Genomic DNA, 25,079 nt, shown 5'->3' on the forward strand with positions numbered 1-25,079 from the left:
TCAGACACCATTCCAGATGCAGGCAACCTCTCACAGCTGGACATGGATAGCCCCTTGTTGGCCGGATCCACTTTCAGGTAAAAAGGTGCGTGATGGAATCCTGTGACAAGAAAAAAGAAAATCAATATATGTATAAAAACCGAATTAACACGTACCTGTTACACAGTTGCAGATTAATTGCAAGCCAGCCAGACACCGTTCCAGATGCAGACAACCACTCGCAGCTGAAGATGGATTGCCCCTTGTTGGCCAGATCCACTTTCAGGTAAAAAGGTGCGTCATGAGATCCTGTGTGACAAGAAAAAAGAAAATCAATATATGTATAAAAACCTAATTAACACGTACCTGTTACACAGTTGCAGATTAATTGCTAGATCCACTTTCAGGTAAAAAGGTGCGTCAGGTGGGTAATGACATCCTGAAAATAAGAAAGACAAAAAGGAAAGTCAACACAGTTGCAGATTAATTGCAACCCAGACAGACACTGATCCAGAAAAAAGAAATCAATATGTATAAAAAACGAATTAACACGTATCTTTTACACAGTTGCAGATTAATTGCAAGCCAGCCAGACAACGTTCCAGATGCAGACAACCACTGACAGCTGAAGATGGATTGCCCCTTGTTGGCCAGATCCACTTTCAGGTAAAAAGTTGCATCAGGTGGGTCATGACATCCTGAAAATAAGAAAGACAAAAAAGAAAGTCAATATAAGTATAGAAACTGAATGTTCCCTTACCTGTAACTCAGTTGCAGATGAAAAGAAAGCCAGTCAGACACCATTCCAGATGCAGGCAACCTCTCACAGCTGGATATGGATAGCCCCTTGTTGGCCGGATCCACTTTCAGGAAAAAAGGTGCGTAATGGGATCCTGTGTGACAAGAAAAAAGAAAATCAATATATGTATAAAAACCGAATTAACACGTACCTGTTACACAGTTGCAGATTAATTGCAAGCCAGCCAGACACCGTTCCAAATGCAGACAACCACTCGTAGGTGAAGATGGATTGCCCCTTGATGGCCAGGTCCACTTTCAGGTAAAAAGGTGCGTCATGAGATCCTGTGTAACAAGAAAAAAGAAAATCAATATATGTATAAAACCCGATTTAACACGAACGTGTTACACAGTTCCAGATTAATTGCAAGCCAGCCAGACACCGTTCTAGATGCAGACAACCACTCGCAGCTGAAGATGGATTGCCCCTTGTTGGCCAGATCCACTTTCAGGTAAAAAGGTGCATCAGGTGGGTCATGACATTCTGAAAATAAGAAAGACAAAAAAGAAAGTAAATATGAGTATAGAAACTGAATGTTCATTTACCTGTAACTCAGTTACAGATGAAAAGAAACCAGTCAGACACCATTCCAGATGCAAGCAACCTCTCACAGCTGGACATGGAGAGCCCCTTGTTGGCCGGATCCACTTTCAGGTAAAAAGGTGCGTGATGGGATCCTGTGTGACAAGAAAAAAGAAAATCAATATATGTATAAAACCCGATTTAACACGTACCTGTTACACAGTTGCAGATTAATTGCAAGCCAGCCAGACACGGTTCAAGATGCAGACAACCACTCGCAGCTGAAGATGGATTGCACCTTGTTGGCCAGATCCACTTTCAGGTATAAAGGTGCGTCATGAGATCCTGTGTGACAAGAAAAAAGAAAATCAATTTATGTATAAAAAACGAATTAACACGTACCTGTTACACAGTTGCAGATTAATTGCAAGATCCACTTTCAGTTAAAAAGATGCGTCAGGTGGGTCATGAGATCCTGAAAATAAGAAAGACAAAAAAGAAAGTCAACACAGTTGCAGATTAATTGCAAGCCAGCCAGACATTGATCCAGAAAAAAGAAATCAATATGTAAAAAAAATGAATTAACACGTATCTTTTACACAGTTGCAGATTAATTGCAAGTCAGCCAGACACCATTCCAGATGCAGACAACCACTCACAGCTGAAGATGGATTGCCCCTCCACATGGATTGCCTGATCCACTTTCAGGTAAAAAGTTGCGTCAGGTGGGTCATGACATCCTGACAATAAGAAAGACAAAAAAGAAAGTCAACACAGTTGCAGATTAATTGCAAGCCAGCCAGACACTGATCCAGAAAAAAAATCAATATCTTTAAAAAATGAATTAACACGTATCTTTTACACAGTTGCAGATTAATTGCAAGATCCACTTTCAGGTAAAAAAATGCATCAGGTTGGTCATGAGATCCTGAAAATAAGAAAGACAAAAAAGAAAGTCAACACAGTTGCAGATTAATTGCAAGCCAGCCAGACACTGATCCAGAAAAAAAATCAATATCTTTAAAAAATGAATTAACACGTATCTTTTACACAGTTGCAGATTAATTGCAAGCCAGCCAGACACCGTTCCAGATGCAGACAACCAGTCGCAGCTGAAGATGGATAGCCCCTTGTTGGCCAGATCCACTTTCAGGTAAAAAGGTGCATCAGGTGGGTCATGACATCCTGAAAATAAGAAAGACAAAAAAGAAAGTCAACACAGTTGCAGATTAATTGCAAGCCAGCCAGACACTGATCCAGAAAAAAAATCAATATGTTTAAAAAATAAATTAACACGTATCTTTTACACAGTTGCAGATTAATTGCAAGCCAGCCAGACACCGTTCCAGATGCAGACAACCACTCACAGCTGAAGATGGATTGCCCCTTGTTGGCCAGATCCACTTTCAGGTATAAAGATGTGTCAGGTGGGTCATGAGATCCTGATAATAAGAAAGACAAAAAAGAAAGTCAACACAGTTGCAGATTAATTGCAAGCCAGCCAGACACCGTTCTAGATGCAGACAACCACTCGCAGCTGAAGATGGATTGCCCCTTGTTGGCCAGATCCACTTTCAGGTAAAAAAGTGCGTCATAAGATCCTATGTGACAAAAAAAAAAAGAAAATCAATATATGTATAAAAACCCGAATTAATACGTACCTGTTACACAGTTGCAGATTAATTGCAAGCCAGCCAGACACCGTGCCAGATGCAGATAACCACTCGTAGCTGAAGATGGATTGCCCCTTGTTTGCCAGATACACTTTCAGGTAAAAAGGTGCGTCATGAGATCCTGTGTGACAAGAAAAAAGAAAATCAATATATGTGTAAAAACCGAATTAACATGTACCTGTTACACAGTTGCAGATTAATTGCAAGATCCACTTTCAGGTAAAAAGGTGTGTCAGGTGGGTCATGAGATCCTGAAAATAAGAAAGACAAAAAAGAAAGTAAATATAATTATAGAAACTGAATGTTCACGTACCTGTGACTCAGATGCAGTTGAAAAGAAAGCCAGTCAGACACCATTCCAGATGCAGGCAACCTCTCACATCTGGACATGGATAGCCCCTTGTTGGCCGGATCCACTTTCAGGTAAAAAGGTGCGTGATGGGATCCTGTGTGACAAAAAAAAAAAATCAATATATGTATAAAAACCGAATTAACACGTACCTGTTACACAGTTGCAGATTAATTGCAAGCCAGCCAGACACCGTTTCAGATGCAGACAACCACTCGCAGCTGAAGATGGATAGCCCCTTGTTGGCCGGATCCACTTTCAGGTAAAAAGGTGCGTGATGGGATCCTGTGTGACAAAAAAAAAATCAATATATGTATAAAAACCGAATTAACACGTACCTGTTACACAGTTGAAGATTAATTGCAAGCCAGCCAGACACCGTTCCAGATGCAGACAACCACTCGCAGCTGAAGATGGATTGCCCCTTGTTGGCCAGATCCACTTTCAGGTAAAAAAGGTGCGTCATGAGATCCTGTGTGACAAGAAAAAAGAAAACAATATATGTATAAAAACCTAATTAACACGTACCTGTTACACAGTTGCAGATTAATTGCTAGATCCACTTTCAGGTAAAAAGGTGCGTCAGGTGGGTAATGACATCCTGAAAATAAGAAAGACAAAAAAGAAAGTCAACACAGTTGCAGATTAATTGCAAGCCAGCCAGACACTGATCCAAAAAAAAGAAATCAATATGTATAAAAAACGAATTAACACATATCTTTTACACAGTTGCAGATTAATTGCCAGCCAGCCAGACACCGTTCCAGATGCAGACAACCACTCACAGCTTAAGATGGATTGCCCCTTGTTGGCCAGATCAACTTTCAGGTAAAAAGTTGCATCAGGTGGGTCCTGACATCCTGAAAATAAGAAAGACAAAAAAGAAAGTCAATATAAGTATAGAAACTGAATGTTCACTTACCTGTAACTCAGTTGCAGATGAAAAGAAAGCCAGTCAGACACCATTCCAGATGCAGGCAACCTCTCACAGCTGGATATGGATAGCCCCTTGTTGGCCGGATCCACTTTCAGGAAAAAAGGTGCGTAATGGGATCCTGTGTGACAAGAAAAAAGAAAATCAATATATGTATAAAAACCGAATTAACACGTACCTGTTACACAGTTGCAGATTAATTGCAAGCCAGCCAGACACCGTTCCAGATGCAGACAACCACTCGCAGCTGAAGATGGATAGCCCCTTGTTGGCCGGATCCACTTTCAGGAAAAAAGGTGCGTGATGGGATCCTGTGTGACAAAAAAGAAAATATCAACATATGTATAAAAACCGAATTAACACGTATCTTTTACACAGTTGCAGATTAATTGCAAGCCAGCCAGACACCGTTCCAGATGCAGACAACCACTCACAGCTTAAGATGGATTGCCCCTTGTTGGCCAGATCCACTTTCAGGTAAAAAGGTGCATCAGGTGAGTCATGACATCCTGAAAATAAGAAAGACAAAAAAGAAAGTAAATATAAGTATAGAAACTGAATGTTCATTTACCTGTAACTCAGTTACAGATGAAAAGAAACCAGTCAGACACCATTCCAGATGCAGGCAACCTCTCACAGCTGGACATGGAGAGCCCCTTGTTGGCCAGATCCACTTTCAGGTAAAAAGGTGCATCAGGTGGGTCATGACATCCTGAAAATAAGAAAGACAAAAAAGAAAGTCAACACAGTTGCAGATTAATTGCAAACCAGCCAGACACCGTTCTAGATGCAGACAACCACTCGCAGCTGAAGATGGATTGCCCCTTGTTGGCCAGATCCACTTTCAGGTAAAAAAGTGCGTCATAAGATCCTATGTGACAAAAAAAAAGAAAATCAATATATGTATAAAAACCCGAATTAATACGTACCTGTTACACAGTTGCAGATTAATTGCAAGCCAGCCAGACACCGTGCCAGATGCACACAACCACTCGTAGCTGAAGATGGATTGCCCCTTGTTTGCCAGATACACTTTAAGGTAAAAAGGTGCGTCATGAGATCCTGTGTGACAAGAAAAAAGAAAATCAATATATGTGTAAAAACCGAATTAACATGTACCTGTTACACAGTTGCAGATTAATTGCAAGATCCACTTTCAGGTAAAAAGGTGTGTCAGGTGGGTCATGAGATCCTGAAAATAAGAAAGACAAAAAAGAAAGTCAATATAAGTATAGAAACTGAATGTTCACTTACCTGTGACTCAGATGCAGATGAAAAGAAAGCCAGTCAGACACCATTCCAGATGCAGGCAACCTCTCACATCTGGACATGGATAGCCCCTTGTTGGCCGGATCCACTTTCAGGTAAAAAGGTGCGTGATGGGATCCTGTGTGACAAAAAAAAAAAAAATCAATATATGTATAAAAACCGAATTAACACGTACCTGTTACACAGTTGCAGATTAATTGCAAGCCAGCCAGACACCGTTTCAGATGCAGACAACCACTCGCAGCTGAAGATGGATTGCCCCTTGTTGGCCAGATCCACTTTCAGGTAAAAAGGTGCGTCATGAGATCCTGTGTGACAAGAAAAAAGAAAACAATATATGTATAAAAACCTACTTAACACGTACCTGTTACACAGTTGCAGATTAATTGCTAGATCCACTTTCAGGTAAAAAGGTGCGTCAGGTGGGTAATGACATCCTGAAAATAAGAAAGACAAAAAAGAAAGTCAACACAGTTGCAGATTAATTGCAAGCCAGACAGACACTGATCCAGAAAAAAGAAATCAATATGTATAAAAAACGAATTAAAACGTATCTTTTACACAGTTGCAGATTAATTGCAAGCCAGCCAGACACCGTTACAGATGCAGACAACCACTGACAGCTGAAGATGGATTGCCCCTTGTTGGCCAGATCCACTTTCAGGTAAAAAGTTGCATCAGGTGGGTCATGACATCCTGAAAATAAGAAAGACAAAAAAGAAAGTCAATATAAGTATAGAAACTGAATGTTCGCTTACCTGTAACTCAGTTGCAGATGAAAAGAAAGCCAGTCAGACACCATTCCAGATGCAGGCAACCTCTCACAGCTGGATATGGATAGCCCCTTGTTGGCCGGATCCACTTTCAGGAAAAAAGGTGCATAATGGGATCCTGTGTGACAAGAAAAAAGAAAATCAATATATGTATAAAAACCGAATTAACACGTACCTGTTACACAGATGCAGATTAATTGCAAGATCCACTTTCAGGTAAAAAGATGTGTCAGGTGGGTCATAAGATCCTGAAAATAAGAAAGACAAAAAAGAAAGTCAACACAGTTGCAGATTAATTGCAAGCCAGCCAGACACCGTTCCAAATGCAGACAACCACTCGTAGGTGAAGATGGATTGCCCCTTGATGGCCAGGTACACTTTCAGGTAAAAAGGTGCGTCATGAGATCCTGTGTAACAAGAAAAAAGAAAATCAATATATGTATAAAAACCGAATTAACACGTACCTGTTACACAGATGCAGATTAATTGCAAGATCCACTTTCAGGTAAAAAGATGCGTCAGGTGGGTCATAAGATCCTGAAAATAAGAAAGACAAAAAAGAAAGTCAACACAGTTGCAGATTAATTGCAAGCCAGCCAGACACTGATCCAAAAAAAAGAAATCAATATGTATAAAAAACGAATTAACACATATCTTTTACACAGTTGCAGATTAATTGCCAGCCAGCCAGACACCGTTCCAGATGCAGACAACCACTCACAGCTTAAGATGGATTGCCCCTTGTTGGCCAGATCCACTTTCAGGTAAAAAGTTGCATCAGGTGGGTCATGACATCCTGAAAATAAGAAAGACAAAAAAGAAAGTCAATATAAGTATAGAAACTGAATGTTCCCTTACCTGTAACTCAGTTGCAGATGAAAAGAAAGCCAGTCAGACACCATTCCAGATGCAGGCAACCTCTCACAGCTGGATATGGATAGCCCCTTGTTGGCCGGATCCACTTTCAGGAAAAAAGGTGCGTAATGGGATCCTGTGCGACAAGAAAAAAGAAAATCAATATATGTATAAAAACCGAATTAACACGTACCTGTTACACAGTTGCAGATTAATTGCAAGCCAGCCAGACACCGTTCCAGATGCAGACAACCACTCGCAGCTGAAGATGGATAGCCCCTTGTTAGCCGGATCCACTTTCAGGTAAAAAGGTGCGTGATGGGATCCTGTGTGATTAAAAAAAAAATCAATATATGTATAAAAACCGAATTAACACGTACCTGTTACACAGTTGAAGATTAATTGCAAGCCAGCCAGACACCGTTCCAGATGCAGACAACCACTCACAGCTGATGATGGATTGCCCCTTGTTGGCCAGATCCACTTTTAGGTAAAAAGTTGCATCAGGTGAGTCATGACATCCTGACAATAAGAAAGACAAAAAAGAAAGTCAATATAAGTATAGAAACTGAATGTTCACTTACCGGTTACTCAGTTGCAGATGAAAAGAAAGCCAGTCAGACACCATTCCAGATGCAGGCAACCTCTCACAGCTGGACATGGATAGCCCCTTGTTGGCCGGATCCACTTTCAGGTAAAAAGTTGCGTGATGGGATCCTGTGTGACAAAAAAAAAAAGAATATCAACATATGTATAAAAACCGAATTAACACGTATCTTTTACACAGTTGCGGATTAATTGCAAGCCAGCCAGAGACCATTCCAGATGCAGACAACCACTCACAGCTGAAGATGGATTGCCCCTCCACATGGATTGCCTGATCCACTTTCAGGTAAAAAGTTGCGTCAGGTGGGTCATGACATCCTGACAATAAGAAAGACAAAAAAGAAAGTCAATACTAGTATATAAACTGAATGTTCACTTACCTGTAACTCAGTTGCAGATGAAAAGAAAGCCAGTCAGACACCATTCCAGATGCAGGCAACCTCTCACAGCTGGACGTTGATAGCCCCTTGTTGGCCGGATCCACTTTCAGGTAAAAAGGTCCGTGATGGGATCATGTGAGACAAAAAAAGAATCAATATATGTATAAAAACCGAATTAACACGTACCTGTTACACAGTTGCAGATTAATTGCAAGATCCACTTTCAGGTAAAAAAATGCATCAGGTGGGTCATGAGATCCTGAAAATAAGAAAGACAAAAAAGAAAGTCAACACAGTTGCAGATTAATTGCAAGCCAGCCAGACACTGATCCAGAAAAAAAATCAATATGTTTAAAAAATGAATTAACACGTATCTTTTACACAGTTGCAGATTAATTGCAAGCCAGCCAGACACCGTTCCAGATGCAGACAACCACTCACAGCTGAAGATGGATTGCCCCTTGTTGGCCAGATCCACTTTCAGGTAAAAAGTTGCATCAGGTGAGTCATGACATCCTGACAATAAGAAAGACAAAAAAGAAAGTCAATACAAGTATATAAACTGAATGTTCACTTACCTGTAACTCAGTTGCAGATGAAAAGAAAGCCAGTCAGACACCATTCCACATGCAGGCAACCTCTCACAGCTGGACATGGATAGCCCCTTGTTGGCCGGATCCACTTTCAGGTAAAAAGGTGCGTGATGGGATCCTACGTGACAAGAAAAAAGAAAATCAATATATGTATAAAAACCGAATTAACACGTACCTGTTACACAGTTGCAGATTAATTGCAAGATTCACTTTCAGGTAAAAAAATGCATCAGGGGGGTCATGAGATCCTGAAAATAAGAAAGACAAAAAAGAAAGTCAACACAGTTGCAGATTAATTGCAAGCCAGCCAGACACCGTTCTAGATGCAGACAACCACTCGCAGCTGAAGATGGATTGCCCCTTGTTGGCCAGATCCACTTTCAGGTAAAAAGGTGCGTCATGAGATCCTGTGTGACAAGAAAAAAGAAAATCAATATATGTGTAAAAACCCGAATTAACATGTACCTGTTACACAGTTGCAGATTATTTGCAAGATCCACTTTCAGGTAAAAAGGTGCGTCAGGTGGGTCATGAGACCCTGAAAATAAGAAAGACAAAAAAGAAAGTCCACACAGTTGCAGATTAATTGCAAGCCAGCCAGACACTGTTCCAGATGCAGACAACCTATCACAGCTGAAGATGGATTGCACCTTGTTGGCCAGATCCACTTTCAGGTAAAAAGGTGTGTGATGGGATCCTGTGTGACAAGAAAAAAGAAAATCAATATATGTATAAAAACCGAATTAACACGTACCTGTTACACAGTTGCAGATTAATTGCAAGCCAGCCAGACACCGTTTCAGATGCAGACAACCACTCGCAGCTGAAGATGGATTGCCCCTTGTTGGCCAGATCCACTTTCAGGTAAAAAGGTGCGTCGGGTCAGTCAGGACATCCTGAAAGTAAGAAAGACAAAAAAGAAAGTCAACACAGTTGCAGATTAATTGCAATCCAGCCAGACACCGTTCTAGATGCAGACAACCACTCTCAGCTGAAGATGGATTGCCCCTTGTTGGCCAGATCCACTTTCAGGTAAAAAAGTGCGTCATGAGATCCTATGTGACAAAAAAAAAGAAAATCAATATATGTATAAAAACCCAAATTAACACGTACCTGTTACACAGTTACAGATTAATTGCAAGATCCACTTTATGTAAAAAGATGCATCAGGTGGGTCATGAGATCCTGAAAATAAGAAAGACAAAAAAGAAAGTCAACACAGTTGCAGATTAATTACAAGCCAGCCAGACACCGTTCCAGATGCAGACAACAACTCGCAGCTGAAGATGGATTGCCGCTTGTCGGCCAGATCCACTTTCAGGTAAAAAGGTGCGTCATGAGATCCTGTGTGACAAGAAAAAAGAAAATCAATATATGTATAAAAAATGAATTAACACGTACCTGTTACACAGTTGCAGATTAATTGCAAGATCCACTTTCAGGTAAAAAGGTGTGTGATGGGATCCTGTGTGACAAGAAAAAAGAAAATCAATATATGTATAAAAACCGAATTAACACGTACCTGTTACACAGTTGCAGATTAATTGCAAGCCAGCCAGACACCGTTCCAGATGCAGACAACCACACACAGCTGAAGATGGATTGCCCCTTGTTCGCCAGATCCACTTTCAGGTAAAAAGGTGCATCAGGTGGGTCATGACATCCTGAAAATAAGAAAGACAAAAAACAAAGTCAATATAAGTATATAAACTGAATGTTCACTTACCTGTAACTCAGTTGCAGATGAAAAGAAAGCCAGTCAGACACCGTTCCAGATGCAGGCAACCTCTCACAGCTGGACATTGATAGCCCCTTGTTGGCCGGATCCACTTTCAGGTAAAAAGGTCCGTGATGGGATCCTGTGAGACAAAAAAAAGAATCAATATATGTATAAAAACCGAACTAACACGTACCTGTTACACAGTTGCAGATTAATTGCAAGATCCACTTTATGTAAAAAGATGCATCAGGTGGGTCATGAGATCCTGAAAATAAGAAAGACAAAAAAGAAAGTCAACACAGTTGCAGATTAATTACAAGCCTGCAAGACACCGTTCCAGATGCAGACAACAACTCGCAGCTGAAGATGGATTGCCCCTTGTCGGCCAGATCCACTTTCAGGTAAAAAGGTGCGTCATGAGATCCTGTGTGACAAGAAAAAAGAAAATCAATATATGTATAAAAACCCAAATTAACACGTACCTGTTACACAGTTGCAGATTAATTGCAAGCCAGCCAGACACCGTTCCAGATGCAGACAACCACTCGTAGCTGAAGATGGATTGCCCCTTGTTCGCCAGATCCACTTTCAGGTAAAATGGTGCGTCATGAGATTCTGTGTGACAAGAAAAAAGAAAATCAATATCTGTATAAAAACCGAATTAACAAGTACCTGTTACAAGTTGCAGATTAATTGCAAGCCAGCCAGACACCGTTCCAGATGCAGACAACCACTCGCAGCTGAAGATGGATTGCCCCTTGTTGGCCAGATACACTTTCAGGTAAAAAGGTGCGTCATGAGATCCTGTGTAACAAGAAAAAAGAAAATCAATATATGTATAAAAACCAAATTAACACGTACCTGTTACACAGTTGCAGATTAATTTCAAGATCCACTTTCAGGTAAAAAGATGCGCCTGGTGGGTCATGTGATCCTGAAAATAAGAAAGACAAAAAAGAAAGTCAACACAGTTGCAGATTAATTGCAAGCCAGCCAGACACTGATCCAAAAAAAACAAATCAATATGTATAAAAAACAAATTAACACATACCTTTTACACAGTTGCAGATTAATTGCAAGCCAGACAGACACCGTTCCAGATGCAGACAACCACTCACAGCTGATGATGGATTGCCCCTTGTTGGCCAGATCCACTTTCAGGTAAAAAATTGCATCAGGTGAGTCATGACATCCTGAAAATAAGAAAGACAAAAAAGAAAGTCAATATAAGTATAGTAACTGAATGTTCACTTACCTGTAACTCAGTTGCAGATGAAAAGAAAGCCAGTCAGACACCATTCCAGATGCAGGCAACCTCTCTCAGCTGGACGTTGATAGCCCCTTGTTGGCCGGATCCACTTTCAGGTAAAAAGGTGCGTGATGGGATCCTATGTGACAAGAAAAAAGAAAATCAATATATGTATAAAAACCGAATTAACACGTACCTGTTACACAGTTGCAGATTACTTTCAAGCCAGCCAGATACCGTTCCAGATGTAGACAACCACTCGCAGCTGAAGACGGATTGCCCCTTGTCGGCCAGATCTACTTTCAGGTAAAAAGGTGCGTCATGAGATCCTGTGTGACAAGAAAAAAGAAAATCAATATATGTATAAAAACCGAATTAACACATACCTGTTACACAGTTGCAGATTAATTGCAAGATCCACTTTCAGGTAAAAAGATGCGCATGGTGGGTCATGTGATCCTGAAAATAAGAAAGACAAAAAAGAAAGTCAACACAGTTGCAGATTAATTGCAAGCCAGCCAGACACCGTTCCAGATGCAGACAACCACTCACAGCTGAAGATGGATTGCCCCTTGTTGGCTAGATCCACTTTCAGGTAAAAGGTGCGTCAGGTGGGTCATGACATCCTGACAATAAGAAAGACAAAAAAGAAAGTCAATATAAGTATAGAAACTGAATGTTCACTTACCGGTTACTCAGTTGCAGATGAAAAGAAAGCCAGTCAGACACCATTCCAGATGCAGGCAACCTCTCACAGCTGAAGATGGATTGCCCCTCCACATGGATTGCCTGATCCACTTACAGGTAAAAAGTTGCGTCAGGTGGGTCATGACATCCTGACAATAAGAAAGACAAAAAAGAAAGTCAATATAAGTATATAAACTGAATGTTCACTTACCGGTTACTCAGTTGCAGATGAAAAGAAAGCCAGTCAGACACCATTCCAGATGCAGGCAACCTCTCACAGCTGAAGATGGATTGCCCCTCCACATGGATTGCCTGATCCACTTACAGGTAAAAAGTTGCGTCAGGTGGGTCATGACATCCTGAAAATAAGAAAGACAAAAAAGAAAGTCAACACAGTTGCAGATTAATTGCAAGCCAGCCAGACACTGATCCAGAAAAAAAATCAATATGTTTAAAAAATGAATTAACACGTATCTTTTACACTGTTGCAGATTAATTGCAAGCCAGCCAGACACCGTTCCAGATGCAGACAACCACTCAGAGCTGAAGATGGATTGCCCCTTGTTGGCCAGATCCACTTTCAGGTAAAAAGGTGTGTCAGGTGGGTCATGAGATCCTGAAAATAAGAAAGACAAAAAAGAAAGTCAACACAGTTGCAGATTAATTGCAAGCCAGCCAGACACCGTTCTAGATGCAGACAACCACTCGCAGCTGAAGATGGATTGCCCCTTGTTGGCCAGATTCACTTTCAGGTAAAAAGGTGCGTCATGAGATCCTGTGTGACAAGAAAAAAGAAAATCAATATATGTGTAAAAACCCGAATTAACATGTACCTGTTACACAGTTGCAGATTAATTGCAAGATCCACTTTCAGGTAAAAAAATGCATCAGGTGGGTCATGAGATCCTGAAAATAAGAAAGACAAAAAAGAAAGTCAACACAGTTGCAGATTAATTGCAAGCCAGCCAGACACTGATCCAGAAAAAAAATCAATATGTTTAAAAAATGAATTAACACGTATCTTTTACACAGTTGCAGATTAATTGCAAGCCAGCCAGACACCGTTCCAGATGCAGACAACCACTCGAAGCTGAAGATGGATAGCCCCTTGTTGGCCAGATCCACTTTCAGGTAAAAAGGTGCATCAGGTGGGTCATGACATCCTGAAAATAAGAAAGACAAAAAAGAAAGTCAACACAGTTGCAGATTAATTGCAAGCCAGCCAGACACTGATCCAGAAAAAAAATCAATATGTTTAAAAAATGAATTTACACGTATCTTTTACACAGTTGCAGATTAATTGCAAGCCAGCCAGACACCGTTCCAGATGCAGACAACTACTCACAGCTGAAGATGGATTGCACCTTGTTGGCCAGATCCACTTTCAGGTAAAAAGGTGTGTCAGGTGGGTCATGAGATCCTGAAAATAAGAAAGACAAAAAAGAAAGTCAACACAGTTGCAGATTAATTGCAAGCCAGCCAGACACCGTTCTAGATGCAGACAACCACTCGCAGCTGAAGATGGATTGCCCCTTGTTGGCCAGATCCACTTTCAGGTAAAAAGGTGCGTCATGAGATCCTGTGTGACAAGAAAAAAGAAAATCAATATATGTGTAAAAACCCGAATTAACATGTACCTGTTACACAGTTGCAGATTATTTGCAAGATCCACTTTCAGGTAAAAAGGTGCGTCAGGTGGGTCATGAGACCCTGAAAATAAGAAAGACAAAAAAGAAAGTCCACACAGTTGCAGATTAATTGCAAGCCAGCCAGACACTGTTCCAGATGCAGACAACCTATCACAGCTGAAGATGGATTGCACCTTGTTGGCCAGATCCACTTTCAGGTAAAAAGGTGTGTGATGGGATCCTGTGTGACAAGAAAAAAGAAAATCAATATATGTATAAAAACCGAATTAACACGTACCTGTTACACAGTTGCAGATTAATTGCAAGCCAGCCAGACACCGTTTCAGATGCAGACAACCACTCGCAGCTGAAGATGGATTGCCCCTTGTTGGCCAGATCCACTTTCAGGTAAAAAGGTGCGTCGGGTCAGTCATGACATCCTGAAAGTAAGAAAGACAAAAAAGAAAGTCAACACAGTTGCAGATTAATTGCAAGCCAGCCAGACACCGTGCCAGATGCAGACAACCACTCTCAGCTGAAGATGGATTGCCCCTTGTTGGCCAGATCCACTTTCAGGAAAAAAAGTGCGTCATGAGATCCTATGTGACAAAAAAAAAGAAAATCAATATATGTATAAAAAATGAATTAACACGTACCTGTTACACAGTTGCAGATTAACTGCAAGATCCACTTTCAGGTAAAAAGATGCGTCAGGTGGGTCATGAGATCCTGAAAATAAGAAAGACAAAAAAGAAAGTCAACACAGTTGCAGATTAATTGCAAGCCAGCCAGACACTGATCCAGAAAAAAGAAATCAATATGTATAAAAAACGAATTAACACGTATCTTTTACACAGTTGCAGATTAATTGCAAGCCAGCCAGACACCGTTCCAGATGCAGACAACCACTCACAGCTGAAGATGGATTGCCCCTTGTTCGCCAGATCCACTTTCAGGTAAAATGGTGCGTCATGAGATTCTGTGTGACAAGAAAAAAGAAAATCAATATCTGTATAAAAACCGAATTAACAAGTACCTGTTACACAGTTGCAGATTAATTGCAAGATCCACTTTCAGGTAAAAAGGTGTGTGATGGGATCCTGTGTGACAAGTAAAAAGAAAATCAATATATGTATAAAAACCGAATTAACACGTACCTGTTACACAGTTGCAGATTAATTGCAAGCCAGCCAGACACCGTTCCAGATGCAGACAACCACTCACAGCTGAAGATGGATTGCCCCTTGTTCGCCAGATCCACTTTCAGGTAAAATGGTGCGTCATGAGATTCTGTGTGACAAGAAAAAAGAAAATCAATATCTGTATAAAAACCGAATTAACAAGTACCTGTTACAAGTTGCAGATTAATTGCAAGCCAGCCAGACACCGTTCCAGATGCAGACAACCACTCACAGCTGAAGATGGATTGCCCCTTGTTGGCCAGATCCACTTTCAGGTAAAAAGGTGCGTCATGAGATCCTGTGTGACAAGAAAAAAGAAAATCAATATATGTATAAAAACCTAATTAAGACGTACCTGTTACACAGTTGCAGTTTAATTGCTAGATCCACTTTCAGGTAAAAAGGTGCGTGATGGGATCCTGTGTGACAAAAAAAAAGAATGTCACCATATGTATAAAAACCAAATTAACACGTATCTTTTACACAGTTGCAGATTAATTGCAAGCCAGCCAGACACCATTCCAGTTGCAGACAACCACTCGCAGCTGAAGATGGATTGCCCCTTGTTGGCCAGATCCACTTTCAGGTAAAAAGTTGCGTCATGAGATCCTGTGTGACAAAAATAAGAAAATTAATATATGTATAAAAACCGAATTAACACGTACCTGTTACACAGTTGCAGTTTAATTGCTAGATCCACTTTCAGGTAAAAAGGTGCGTGATGGGATCCTGTGTGACAAAAAAAAAGAATGTCACCATATGTATAAAAACCAAATTAACACGTATCTTTTACACAGTTGCAGATTAATTGCAAGCCAGCCAGACACCATTCCAGTTGCAGACAACCACTCGCAGCTGAAGATGGATTGCCCCTTGTTGGCCAGATCCACTTTTAGGTAAAAAGGTGCATCAGGTGGGTCATGACATCCTGAAAATAACAAAAGACAAAAAAGAAAGTCAATATAAGTATAGAAACTGAATGTTCACTTACCTGTGACTCAGTTGCAGATGAAAAGAAAGCAAGTCAGACACCATTCCAGATGCAGGCAACCTCTCACATCTGGACATGGATAGCCCCTTGTTGGCCGGATCCACTTTCAGGTAAAAAGGTGCGTGATGGGATCCTGTGTGACAAAAATAAGAAAATTAATATATGTATAAAAACCGAATTAACACGTACCTGTTACACAATTGCAGATTAATTGCAAGATCCACTTTCAGGTAAAAAGGTGTGTCAGGTGGGTCATGAGATCCTGAAAATAAGAAAGACAAAAAAGAAAGTCAATACACTAGCAGATTAATTGCAAGCCAGCCAGACACTGTTCCAGAAAAAAGAAATCATTATGTATAAAAAAAGAATTAACACGTATCTTTTACACAGTTGCAGATTAATTGCAAGCCAGCCAGACACCGTTCCAGATGCAGACAACCACTCACAGCTGAAGATGGATTGCCCCTTGTTGGCCAGATCCACTTTCAGGTAAAAAGGTGCATCAGGTGGGTCATGACATCCTGAAAATAAGAAAGACAAAAAAGAAAGTCAATATAAGTATAGAAACTGAATGTTCACTTACCTGTGACTCAGTTGCAGATGAAAAGAAAGCCAGTCAGACACCATTCCAGATGCAGGCAACCTCTCACCATCTGGACATGGATAGCCCCTTGTTGGCCGGATCCACTTTCAGGTAAAAAGGTGCGTGATGGGATCCTGTGTGACAAGAAAAAATAAAATCAATATATGTATAAAAACCGAATTAACACGTACCTGTTACACAGTTGCAGATTAATTCCAAGATCCACTTTCAGGTAAAAAGATGCGTCAGGTGGGCCATGACATCCTGAAAATGAGAAAGACAAAAAAGAAAGTCAATACAGTAGCAGATTAATTGCAAGCCAGCCAGACACTGTTCCAGAAAAAAGAAATCATTATGTATAAAAAAAGAATTAACACGTATCTTTTACACAGTTGCAGATTAATTGCAAGCCAGCCAGACACCGTTCCAGATGCAGACAACCACTCACAGCTGAAGATGGATTGCCCCTTGTTGGCCAGATCCACTTTCAGGTAAAAAGGTGCATCAGGTGGGTCATGACATCCTGAAAATAAGAAAGACAAAAAAGAAAGTCAATATAAGTCTAGAAACTGAATGTTCACTTACCTGTGACTCAGTTGCAGATGAAAAGAAAGCCAGTCAGACACCATTCCAGATGCAGGCAACCTCTCACCATCTGGACATGGATAGCCCCTTGTTGGCCGGATCCACTTTCAGGTAAAAAGGTGCGTGATGGGATCCTGTGTGACAAGAAAAAAGAAAATCAATATATGTATAAAAACCGAATTAACACGTACCTGTTACACAGTTGCAGATTAATTCCAAGATCCACTTTCAGGTAAAAAGATGCGTCAGGTGGGCCATGACATCCTGAAAATGAGAAAGACAAAAAAGAAAGTCAACACAGTTGCAGATTAATTGCAAGCCAGCCAGACACTGATCCAGAAAAAAAGAAATCATTATGTATAAATAACGAATTAACACGTATCTTTTACACAGTTGCAGATTAATTGCAAGCCAGCCAGACACCGTTCCAGATGCAGACAACCACTCGCAGCTGAAGATGGATTGCCCCTTGTCGGCCAGATCCACTTTCAGGTAAAAAGGTGCGTCATGACATCCTGGGTGACAAGAAAAAAGAAAATCAATATATGTATAAAAACCGAATTAACACGTACCTGTTACACAGTTGCAGATTAACTGCAAGATCCACTTTCAGGTAAAAAGATGCGTCAGGTGGGTCTTGAGATCCTGAAAATAAGATAAGATAAGATAAGATAAGATAATCCTTTATTAGTCCCGCAGTGGGGAAATTTACAGTGTAGCAGCAGAAAGGGATAGCAGGACACTCAGTTACAAAAAATTTGGATAAATAATTTACACTATATACACAATATATATACACAATATAAATAAGAATTAAAAAAAAAGCAATAAACAATAAACAATATTATTTACAGTAAAAGACTCTTAATTGCACATGGGGATGGGATATTGCACATAGTATTCCCTGAACATGAACATGTGTGTGTAGTTAAGTGTGTGTGTATGTGGTCCGTTGGGAGCAGTGTTTGTTGTGCAGTCTGACGGCAGCAGGAAGGAAGGACCTGCGATACCGCTCCTTCACACACTTGGGGTGAAGCAGTCTGTCGCTAAAGGAGCTGCCCAGTGCTGCCAGAGTCTCATGCATGGGGTGGGAGCTGTTCTTCCGCATGGATGCCAGCTTGGCTGTCATCCTCCTGTCTCCCACTACCTGCACTGGGTCTAAGAAGCACCCCAGGACAGAGCCGGCCCTCTTAATGAGTTTGTCCAGTCTCTTCTTATCTGCCGTCGAGATGCTACTACCCCAGCAGACCACTCCATAAAAGATGGCAGATGCCACCACTGTGTCGAAGAACGTCCTCAGAAGTGCTCCCTGCACTCCAAAGGACCTCAATCTCCTCAGCAGGTAGAGTCTGCTCTGGCCTTTCTTATAGAGAGCAGCAGTGTTGACTGACCAGTCCAGTTTGTTGTTCAGATGAACACCCAGGTATTTATAAGAGTCCACACTCTCGATGTTCATACCCCGGATGTTCACTGATGGAGGGGGGTGTCTGCACCTGCGGAAATCCACTACCAGTTCTTTGGTTTTTCCAGCGTTTATCTGCAGATGGTTCTGCAGACACCAGTCCACAAAGTCCTGAATAAGTTCTCTGTACTTGCTGTCCTCCTCATTGGATATGAGGCCGACGATCGCTGAGTCATCAGAGAACTTCTGGAGGTGACAGGTTGGTGAGCTGTACATGAAGTCAGCAGTGTACAGGGTGAAGAGGAACGGTGCCAAGACCGTTCCTTGAGGGGCTCCTGTGCTGCTGACCACCAAGTCAGAGACACAGTCCCGTGCCCTCACATACTGTGGTCGGTTGGTGAGGTAGTCCAGTATCCAGTTTGACAGGTGACTGTCCACTCCACAATGTCCCAACTTGTCCTTTAGGAGGCCTGGCTGTATGGTGTTAAAAGCACTGGAGAAATCGAAGAAGGTGATCCTCACAGTGCTGCCGGGCTTCTCCAGGTGAGAAAGAGCTCTGTGTAGAAGATAGATGACAGCATCATCCACCCCGACACCAGGCTGGTAGGCGAACTGAAGAGGGTCCATGGATGGGCTCACCAGAGGGCGGATGTGGTTGAGGACCAGCCTCTCCAGTGACTTCATTAGATGGGAAGTCAGTGCCACCGGCCTGTAGCTGTTTAGGTCCTTTGGGTGCTGTGTTTTGGGCACAGGTACCACACAAGATGTTTTCCACAGCTGTGGTACTCTTCCCAGTTTCAGGCTCATGTTGAACAAATGCTCAACTACCCTGCACAGCTGATCAGCGCAGGACTTGAGGAGCCTGGCGCTGATTCCATCAGGACCTGTAGCTTTCTTAGGCTTGATCTTCCTCAGCTCATTTCTCACCTGGGTTGTTGTGAAGGACAGGTTGGAGCAGGGGGGCTGGGTGCTGGAATGTGTGAATGGTTGGTTGATGCTGCCAGACGATGAGCCATTAGGGGATGATGGTGGTGATGATTGTGAGCCAGAAGTTCTGAGAGAAGAAGAAGGGGGAGGGCAGCATGATGGTAGTGCTGCTGAGTGGGGATACAGCAGGGGTGTCTGTGTGGGGGCAGGGCTAGGTGATTGATCAAATCTGTTGAAAAATAGATTGAGATCATTCACCCACTTCTGGTCCCCCACCACCTGGGAGTTGGACTTTGTGTGGCCAGAGATGGTTTGAAGGCCTTTCCACACTCCCCTGATGTTGTTCTGCTGCAGCTGTACCTCCAGCTTCCTCTTGTAGCTGGTTTTCCCCTCCCTGATCTTCCTTCTCAGTTCCTTCTGCACAGCTTTCAGCTCATCCTTGTCACCAGATCTGAAGGCCCTCTTTTTCGCTTTTAGGAGAGCCTTTATATCTGGATTAATCCATGGCTTGTTGTTGGAAAAACACCGAACAGTCTTGGTGGGCACGGTGTTATCCACACAGAAGTTGACGTAGTCCGTAATGCAGTGAGTGAGATTGTCAATGTCCTCCCCATTAGGATCACACAGTTCTTCCCACACTGTTGTTTCGAAGCAGTCCTTCAGAGCCTCCTCAGACTCCTTAGACCATTTCTTCACTGTACGGGTGACAGCTGGTTCCCTATGTACAATGGGTTTGTACACAGGCAGAAGATGAACCAGACAGTGATCAGATCTTCCAAGGGGAGGGAGAGGTGACGAGTGGTATGCCTCCTTTGTGTTGGCAAAAAGCAGGTCCAGTGTTTTCATGTCTCTGGTGTGGCAGGTTACATACTGGGTGAAGGTGGACAGAGTGGAGGATGGAGAAGCATGGTTGAAGTCTCCGGAGATAAGGAGGAGGGCCTGCGGGTGCTGTGTCTGCAGCCTGCACACAGCTGAGTGCAGGGCATCACAGGCCGAGTCAGCGTTAGCAGAGGGGGGGATGTACGCAGCTATCATGATAACGTGCGAGAATTCCCTCGGCAGATAGTACGGCCTCATGCTAACAGCTAACAGTTCAATGTTCTTACAGCAGATCTGCTCCTTAATAGTGATGTGCCCAGGGTTACACCATCTATCATTCACAAATACTGCCAGTCCGCCTCCCTTCCTCTTACCGCTCTCCTCCGTCCTGTCCGCCCGACTGAGGTGAAATCCTTCCACAGATACGTGCGTGTCTGGAGTCAGCGTGGTCAGCCAGGTCTCTGTGAACACCATGATGCTGCACTCCCGGTACTCCCTCTGATGTCGCGTTAGCGCCGCCAGCTCGTCCATCTTATTGGGGAGCGACCTCACGTTCCCCATGACTACAGAAGGAAGAGCGGGCTTGTAGCGTCTCCTCCGGGCGCGACACAGAGCTCCAGCCCGGCTCCCCCGCCGCCTCCTCCTCAGCTCGCGGGGGATGTCGTGCCTCTCGCGCGGCAGCACAGCAGCGCTGCTGAGCGCTAACAGCTGGTCCCTGGTGTAAACAATAGGCGCGCGACTCCGCACGGGATCTCCAGACACGGTCGTAAACATGGAAAAAAGTAGCGTAGAAGCCAGAAAAATCACCACGCTTTTGTTGTCCATTGTGCCTAGAGTCATAAACAACACTAAACTACCAAAGAAACTTAGCTTAAAAACTTTTAAATTGGAAAAAGTTAGAAAAAGCTCAGAAGTGAGCAGGAGCTGCTGCAACAGGCTGCCACCTCCGCGGCGCCATCTTGGATCAGATCAAAAAAGAAAGTCAATACAGTTGCAGATTAATTGCAAGCCAGCCAGACACTGTTCCAGAAAAAAGAAATCATTATGTATAAAAAATGAATTAACACGTATCTTTTACACAGTTGCAGATTAATTGCAAGCCAGCCAGACACCATTCCAGATGCAGACAACCACTTACACCTGAAGATGGATTGCCCCTTGTTGGCCAGATCCACTTTCAGGTAAAAAGGTGCATCAGGTGGGTCATGACATCCTGAAAATAAGAAAGACAAAAAAGAAAGTAAATATAAGTATAGAAACTGAATGTTCACTTACCTGTGACTCAGTTGCAGATGAAAAGAAACCAGTCAGACACATTTCCAGATGCAGGCAACCTCTCACAGCTGGACATGGAGAGCCCCTGGTTAGCCGGATCCACTTTCAGGTAAAAAGGTGCGTGATGGGATCCTGTGTGACAAGAAAAAAGAAAATCAATATATGTATAAAAACCGAATTAACACGTACCTGTTACACAGTTGCAGATTAATTGGAAGCCAGCCAGACACCGTTCTAGATGCAGACAACCACTCGCAGCTGAAGATGGATTGCCTTTTGTTGGCCAGATCCACCTTTAGGCAAAAAGGTGCGTCATGAGATCCTGTCTGACAAGAAAAAAGAAAATCAATATATGTATAAAAAATGAATTAACACGTACCTGTTACACAGTTGCAGATTAATTGCAAGATCCACTTTCAGGTAAAAAGATGCGTCAGGTGGGTCATGACATCCTGAAAATAAGAAAGACAAAAAAGATAGTCAATGTAAGTATAGAAACTGAATGTTCACTTACCTGTGACTCAGTTGCAGATGAGAAGAAAGCCAGTCAGACACCATTCCAGATGCAGGCAACCTCTCACATCTGGATATGGATAGCCCCTTGTTGGCCGGATCCACTTTCAGGTAAAAAGATGCTTGATGGGATCCTGTGTGACAAAAAAAAAAAAATCAATATATGTATAAAAAACGAATTAACACGTACCTGTTACACAGTTGCAGATTAATTGCAAGCCAGCCAGACACCGTTTCAGATGCAGACAACCACTCGAAACTGAAGATGGATTGCCCCTTGTTGGCCAGATCCACTTTCAGGTAAAAAGATGCGTGATGAGATCCTGTGTGACAAGAAAAAAGAAATTCAAAATATGTATAAAAACCGAATTAACACGTACCTGTTACACAGTTGCAGATTAATTGCAAGCCAGCCAGACACCGTTCCAGATGCAGACAACCACTCGTAGGTGAAGATGGATTGCCCCTTGTTTGCCAGATCCACTTTCAGGTAAAAAGGTGCGTCATGAGATCCTGTGTGACAAGAAAAAAGAAAATCAATATATGTATAAAAACCGAATTAACACGTACCTGTTACACAGTTGCAGATTAATTGCTAGATCCACTTTCAGGTAAAAAGGTGCGTCAGGTGGGTAATGACATCCTGAAAATAAGAAAGACAAAAAAGAAAGTCAACACAGTTGCAGATTAATTGCAAGCCAGACAGACACTGATCCAGAAAAAAGAAATCAATATGTATAAAAAACGAATTAACACGTATCTTTTACACAGTTGCAGATTAATTGCAAGCCAGCCAGACACCGTTCCAGATGCAGACAACCACTGACAGCTGAAGATGGATTGCCCCTTGTTGGCCAGATCCACTTTCAGGTAAAAAGGTGCATCAGGTGGGTCATGACATCCTGAAAATAAGAAAGACAAAAAAGAAAGTCAATATAAGTATAGAAACTGAATGTTCACTTACCTGTGACTCAGTTGCAGATGAGAAGAAAGCCAGTCAGACACCATTCCAGATGCAGGCAACCTCTCACATCTGGACATGGATAGCCCCTTGTTGGCCGGATCCACTTTCAGGTAAAAAGGTGCTTGATGGGATCCTGTGTGACAAAAAAAAGAAAATCAATATATGTATAAAAAACGAATTAACACGTACCTGTTACACAGTTGCAGATTAATTGCAAGCCAGCCAGACACCGTTTCAGATGCAGACAACCACTCGAAACTGAAGATGGATTGCCCCTTGTTGGCCAGATCCACTTTCAGGTAAAAAGATGCGTGATGAGATCCTGTGTGACAAGAAAAAAGAAATTCAAAATATGTATAAAAACCGAATTAACACGTACCTGTTACACAGTTGCAGATTAATTGCAAGCCAGCCAGACACCGTTCCAGATGCAGACAACCACTCGTAGGTGAAGATGGATTGCCCCTTGTTTGCCAGATCCACTTTCAGGTAAAAAGTTGCGTCATGAGATCCTGTGTGACAAGAAAAAAGAAAATCAATATATGTATAAAAACCGAATTAACACGTACCTGTTACACAGTTGCAGATTAATTGCTAGATCCACTTTCAGGTAAAAAGGTGCGTCAGGTGGGTAATGACATCCTGAAAATAAGAAAGACAAAAAAGAAAGTCAACACAGTTGCAGATTAATTGCAAGCCAGACAGACACTGATCCAGAAAAAAGAAATCAATATGTATAAAAAACGAATTAACACGTATCTTTTACACAGTTGCAGATTAATTGCAAGCCAGCCAGACACTGTTCCAGATGCAGACAACCACTCGTAGGTGAAGATGGATTGCCCCTTGTTGGCCAGATCCACTTTCAGGTAAAAAGGTGCGTCATGAGATCCTGTGTGACAAGAAAAAAGAAAATCAATATATGTATAAAAACCGAATTAACACGTACCTGTTACACAGTTGCAGATTAATTGCTAGATCCACTTTCAGGTAAAAAGGTGCGTCAGGTGGATAATGACATCCTGAAAATAAGAAAGACAAAAAAGAAAGTCAACACAGTTGCAGATTAATTGCAAGCCAGACAGACACTGATCCAGAAAAAAGAAATCAATATGTATAAAAAACGAATTAAAACGTATCTTTTACACAGTTGCAGATTAATTGCAAGCCAGCCAGACACCGTTCCAGATAAAGACAATCACTGACAGCTGAAGATGGATTGCCCCTTGTTGGCCAGATCCACTTTCAGGTAAAAAGTTGCATCAGGTGGGTCATGACATCTTGAAAATAAGAAAGACAAAAAAGAAAGTCAATATAAGTATAGAAACTGAATGTTCGCTTACCTTTAACTCTGTTGCAGATGAAAAGAAAGCCAGTCAGACACCATTCCAGATGCAGGCAACCTCTCACAGCTGGATATGGATAGCCCCTTGTTGGCCGGATCCACTTTCAGGTAAAAAGGTGCGTAATGGGATCCTGTGTGACAAGAAAAAAGAAAATCAATATATGTATAAAAACCGAATTAACACGTACCTGTTACACAGTTGCAGATTAATTGCAAGCCAGCCAGACACCGTTCCAGATGCAGACAACCACTCGCAGCTGAAGATGGATTGCCCCTTGTTGGCCAGATCCACTTTCAGGTAAAAAGGTGCGTCATGAGATCCTGTGTGATAAGAAAAAAGAAAATCAATATATGTATAAAAACCTAATTAACACGTACCTGTTACACAGTTGCAGATTAATTGCTAGATCCACTTTCAGGTAAAAAGGTGCGTCAGGTGGGTCATGACATCCTGAAAATAAAAAAGACAAAAAAGAAA

This window comes from Salminus brasiliensis, chromosome 11 (genome assembly GCF_030463535.1).
Source record: "Salminus brasiliensis chromosome 11, fSalBra1.hap2, whole genome shotgun sequence".
In the NCBI taxonomy this organism is placed as follows: Eukaryota; Metazoa; Chordata; class Actinopteri; order Characiformes; family Bryconidae; genus Salminus; species Salminus brasiliensis.